Raw genomic sequence first — 6,288 nt, forward strand, 5'->3', positions numbered from 1 at the left:
AGCCATCTCACCAACACAGGGAACGTTTGCTCGTTCATCTGCTTGGTTTCCTCTTGTCCTGTTTTGTTTTGTTTTGTTTTGTTTTGAGATAGGATCTCTCTATGTTGCCCTGGCTGTCCTGGGAAACTCTATGTAGACCAGGCTGGCCTCAAACTCATAGAAACCCTGCTGCTTAATCTCTTTTTCTTTTTTTTTTTTTTTAAAGATTTTTTATTTATTATATGTAAGTATACTGTAGCTGTCTTCAGACACTCCAGAAGAGGGCGCCAGATCTCGTTGCAGATGGTTGTGAGCCACCATGTGGTTGCTGGGATTTGAATTCTGGACCTTTGGAAGAGCAGTCGGGTGCTCTTACCCACTGAGCCATCTCACCAGCCCTTAATCTCTTTTTCATAATGATTTTTATGTGTATAGTTGTTTTCCCAAGATTCATTTATTTTTATTTTTATGATCTTGACTGTGTGCATGGATGCATGTCTCTTTACCATGTGAATGCAGTGCTGAGGAAGACCAGAAGAGAGGGCGGCAGAGGCCCTGGAACTAGAGTTAGGTAGTTATTTATGAGCTGCAAGTGGGTGCAGGGAACTGAACCCAGGTCCTCTGCAAGAGCAGCAAGTGTTCTTAGCCACTGAGCCATCTCTCCAGCCTCTGCATTCCTTTTTATTGATTTATTTTTTTAAAGACAAAGTCTCCCTGTGCAGCCCTGGCTAGCCTGGAACTCATGTAAAACAGGCTTCTGTCAGACCCAGAGGTTCCCCTTGCTTCCGCTCTGGGACTAAAGCTATCTGTGTGCCACCACACCGAACATAGATTTGGGTTCTTGTTTAAAAGATTTTTACAGGGCTGGTGAGATTGCTCAGTGGGTAGGAGCACTGACTGCTCTTCCAAAGGTCCCGAGTTCAAATCCCAGCAACCACATGGTGGCTCACAACCACCCATAATGAGATCTGATGCCCTCTTCTGGTGTGTCTGAAGACAGCTACAGTGTACTTATGTATAATAAGTATGTATAAATCTGCTGGGCGGTGGTGGCACACACCTTTAATCCCAACACTCGGGAGGCAGAGGCAGTCGGATTTCTGAGTTCGAGGCCAGCCTGGTCTACAAAGTGAGTTCCAGGACAGCCAGGGCTAAACAGAGAAACCCTGTCTCGAAACAAAACAAAACAAAAAAGATTTTCACTTTACATATATTTAGGGGTGTGGTGTGGGTGACTGGGGGGTGCACACAGCATGGTACATGAACAACATTTAGGAGTTGGTTCTCTCCTTCCTCCATGTGAATCCTGGAAGAGAATCAGTCAGCAGGCTTGGCAGCAAGGGCCTTCACCTGCAGACTCCAACTACAGCATGAAGGTGGTCTAATGAAAGGGGGTACAGAGGCCAAGCAATGGGTGATGGCACATGCCTTTAGTCCCAGCAGGGACAGGAGGATCTCTGAGTTTGAGGCCAGCCTGGTCTACAGAGTTCCAGGACAGCAAAGGCTACACAGAGAAACCCTGTCTCAAAAAGACAAAAAGGAAAAAAGAAAGAAAGAAGAAAGGAGGTAGAATCAGGCATGGTGGCACACTCCTTTAATCCTAACACTCAGTAGACAAAGGTAGAGGAAGTGCATCAGGGCCAGCCTGGTCTACAGAGTAAGTTCCAGGACAGCCAGGGCTACACAGAGAAACCCTGTCTGGAAATAAGAACAACAACAAAAAATCCAAAACAACAATAACAACAAAAGTAATGTCCCTGAGCTTCAGTTGTCCCATCTATGAAACAGGAAGAGGTGCTCGCATGGCAGAGTGGTGACACATGCATTTCCTGCACTGAGGCCTGGCACAGCACACCAAATGTGAAATGGCACAGTCAGGATTAGGGTACCCTGGAACCCAGGAAAGCCTCTGTCTGTCTGTCCATCTGTCTCACACACGCATACTTTATTAGCACAGACCAGGGTGTCCTGAAAGTCACTGGGGTTACTGTTCTCTCTGATGCTGAAAGCGAAGATATGTGCCGCCATGGGTTTTGGTTTTGGGTTTTTTAGTTTGAGGTTCACTTGCAGCCCTGCCTGGCTGTAAATCTGAAACCTGCTGTGTGTTGAAGGTTGACCTTGAACCCTTAACCTCCTGCCTCCACCTCGATGCTGGGGTGACAGGCATTCAACCCTCCTCCCAACATTGTATATATCCTTCTGTAAGGTGACTACTTGGCTCTGCACTGGATTGCTCTAGAACCAAGTGACATTTAGGACAGGTTTCCGAGGGGAGCGTGGCCTGATTGACGGTGCCAGGAACAGTTCCCAGAGGATAAGGAACCTGCTTGGACCCGAGGTGGAAAAGCAAACCTGGAAAAATGGAAGTTTTCAGACAATCTTGAACTTTATGCAAGAAGCAGAGAGAAGACCCAGCTAGTGTCCCAGGGGACCGTCAAAGGCTGGCCGGCTGGGGAAAGGTTACTAGGCTGGAGGTCAAGAGGCCACCAGTAATTCTAGACTGCAGGGAGTTATTGAGTGAAGACAGACACACACACACTCACAGGCACGCACGCATGCGCCTGCACATCCCTAAGTGTTGAACATATTTTCTGCCCGCCTCAGTTTCCCCAAGTGTAAAAGGGTTGGTAGGATGTTAATGCATCATATATTGGAGCACAAAGCAAGCAAGCCGTTGAGTGTTACATGCGTGCATCAGTTGTCTCATCAGAACTGCCAAGAGTTGGGGAGGGGCCCATCTTCCCTCAAGTCTAGGGAGCCACGCACTCTAGGATGCATGGCAGGACCACTGCAGAAGAAACGGCACGGGAGACACCATCTGTCTTCCCAGGACTAGGGAGGTGGAGACAGGGCGAGCAGGTCAATTGTGCCGCACATTCAGTAGCAGCCTTAGGCCACGTGTGAACCAGTCTCAGAAGGAAACAGCAGCTCCTATTCTCCAAGACATTGCCGCAACAAAGAGACTCGAAGAGAGGAAGAGAGGGAGAGAGACAGAGACAGAGACAGAGAGGGAGAGAGAGAGACAGAGAGGGAGAGAGACAGAGAGAGAGAGACAGACAGACAGACAGACAGAGAAAGAGAGGGAGAGAGACAGAGAGAGAGGGAGAGAGAGACAGAGAGAGGGAGAGAGACAGAGAGAGAGAGGGAGAGAGAGAGACAGAGAGAGGGAGAGAGAGAGACAGGGAGAGAGAGGGAGACAAAGAGAGGGAGAGAGACAGACAGACAGACAGACAGACAGAGAGGGAGAGAGAGGGAGAGAGACAGAGAGAGGGAGAGACAGAGACAGAGAGAGAGAGAGAGAGACAGAGAGAGAGACAGAGGGAGAGAGAGGGAGACAGAGAGAGGGAGAGAGACAGAGAGAGTAAGAGAGAGACAGAGAGAGGGAGAATGCTGCAGAATGTGTTTGTGCCGCACTAGCCACATGCAGGTCAGAGAACTCACATGGGGGTGAGTTCTCTCCCACTGTGTGAGTTCCAGGGGCTGAGGTGATGCTATCGCGCCTTCACACGTAAGACAATTTTTTTTAAAGGTTTTCGAGACAGGGTTTCTCTGTGTAGCCCTGGCTGTCCTGGAACAGCACTCCGTAGGCCAGGCTGGCCTTGAACTCAGACATCTGCCTGCCTCTGCCTCCCGAGTGCGCCACCACGCCTGGCTTAGTAAGCCAATTTTTAAAAATTTACTCTGTTAAAAAAATAATTAAGCCTGTGGTAAGCCTATGGTAGCACCTTTAATCCCAGCATTCAGGAGACAGAAGCAGATGAACCTGTGAGTTTGAGGCCAGTCTGATTTACATGGCAAGCTCCAGGACAGCCAGAGCTACAAGATCAGACCCTGTCTCAAACAATTATTCTTATTCCTGTACATGTGCAAACCTGTCTGATGTGCGCTTGCTGTCAGATCCCAGTGACCAGGTGTGGCCGCCCAGTGTGGGTGCTGAGAACCAAGCCCGGTCTCTGCAAGGGCAGCAAGTGTGTACCCACTGAGACATTTTTCTAGGGAGCCTTCTTCTTCTTCTTTTTTAATTTTATTTTAATGTTTTGTTCTTAATTTTTGTTACATCTTACTATTATTTATGTGCATGTGTGAGTATGTGAGTACGTGCGTACACACATCTGCACATATCCCTCAGCACACGTGTCTAGTGCAGTTAAGCCAATTGAAACTAATCCCCGTCTAGTGCACAGATGGAAGAGACTCAGCCTATGGTTATTTTACTTGGCTTTGAACAGTTACTGGGGTCACCCCTAATCTACTTCTAGCTGCTGGACTGGCTGCTCCCCAGCTCTGTGCCCCAGATATTTGCTGTTTCTCCTGGCCATCTCCTCTCATGGAGGCTTCCTCCTCTCTGCTGTACCCTTCTTTTCTCTCTCTTCTCAATCTATGACCCCAAACAGGCTACCCCACCTACCTCTATTCCTTCCAGTAACTGGCTGCGGTGGGTAGAATCCAGGTCATTAGCCTCAGTCACACACATCTTTGTCCCTTGAACCACTAGCCTATATAGTATATACTTTTGTTTTCTTTGTTTTTTCGAGACAGGGTTTCTCTGTATAGCCCTGGCTGTCCTGGAACTCACTTTGTACACCAGGTTGGCCTCGAACTCTGAAATCAGCCTGCCTCTGCCTCCCGAGTGCTGGGATTAAAGGCATGGGCCACCACACCCGGCACAAAAATAAATTCTAATGTTCTTCCTACAAAGAATGAATATTTGAGATGACAAATATAATTATTTATTTATTTTTAAATAAAGATTTATTTCTAGGGCTGGAGAGATGGCTCAGTGGTTAAGAGCACTGATTGGTCTTCCAGAGTTCCTGAGTTCAATTCCCAGCAACCACATGGTGGCTCACAACCATCTGTCATGGGATCTGATGCCCTCTTCTGGTGTGTCTGAAAACAGAGACGGTGTACTCATATACATTAAATAAACCTTTAAAAATGCCTACTGAGATTTTAATGTGGGGTTGATTTTATTTTTAAAAGATTTATGCCGGGTGTGGTGGTGTGTGCCTTTAATCCCAGCACTTGGGAGGCAGAGGCAGGCNGATTTCTGAGTTCNAGGCCAGCCTGGTCTACANAGTGAGTTCCAGGACAGCCAGGGCAATAGAGAGAAACCCTGCCTCGAATAAAACAAACAAACAAAAAATTTTATTTCTATTTTTATGTGTGTGTGTGTGTGTGTGTGTGTATAATGGATATCTGTAAGTGCAATGCCCAAGAAGGCCAGAAGGGATGCTCAGATTCTCAGGAACTAGAGTTGCAGATGATTTAAAGTCACGTGGTTGCTGAATCCTCTGGAAGAGCAGCCAGGGCTCAGAACAACATCGCCATCTCTCTGACCTGGGGTGGAGGTAGGGGAGACAGACAAACAAGAGAGACAGACAGATACCCAGTGAGTCGGATGGAGTGTCCTTGATTAAGCGAGATCTCTCACCGAGTGTGGTGGCACACACCTCTAGTCCCAACACTAGGAAGACAGAGGCAGGTAGATTGTAAGTTCAAAGCCAGCCTTATCTATGTAGAAAGACCCTGTATCAAAAAAGCTTAAATAATAGAGTCACACGTAGCTCCGGCCATTCAGGAGCTTATATGTACGACGCTACCCTTGAACTCATCATGAGTCTCCTGTTAAACTTCCTAAAGGCATATTCCACCACACAGGCTTATCCAAAGCTTAAATCTAAACCAGTTAATGTATCTACTCAGTTTCCCTTGCTGACAAATACAATAGCACTACTCCTGTGCAGACTACACGCTGGACATAGTGTGCTTTACTATATTATTACCAACAATCTGTATTACCAGTCAAATCCATATTTGTCCCAAGACAGATAAGGAGCCAGAACTGGCAGCACAAGCCCTCCCGCGCCCCCTTCTGGGCTCCTGCGGAACTACATGAACATCAGGAAGCGGCGCAGGTGCAGACTATCCGAGAGGCGGAGCTAGGGCGGGAGGCTATCCCACGCTATTATTGGCTGAGGTCGCTGTCAGTTCTGAAGAAAATAGCCAATGAGGGTTGCGGCCGCTCGACTTCTGATCTGCAGGCTGGTTTCTACTGCCTGTAGTCCTAATGACCTTGCTTTCAATTTGATTTGAACAGGATCCTAAGGTCCTTTTTCTTTAGAGTATCCTGGCCCTCACGTCAATCCTACCTTAGGGTAGTACCTAGTTTATCCTTTTGTTTTTTTTGTTTTTTGTTTTTTTGGTTTTTCGAGACAGGGTTTCTCTGTACAGCCCTGGCTGTCCTGGCACTCACTTTGTAGACCAGGTTGGCCTCGAACTCAGAAATCCGCCTGCCTCTGCCTCCCG

Source organism: Mus caroli, chromosome 9, assembly GCF_900094665.2.
Source record: "Mus caroli chromosome 9, CAROLI_EIJ_v1.1, whole genome shotgun sequence".
Taxonomy (NCBI): Eukaryota; Metazoa; Chordata; class Mammalia; order Rodentia; family Muridae; genus Mus; species Mus caroli.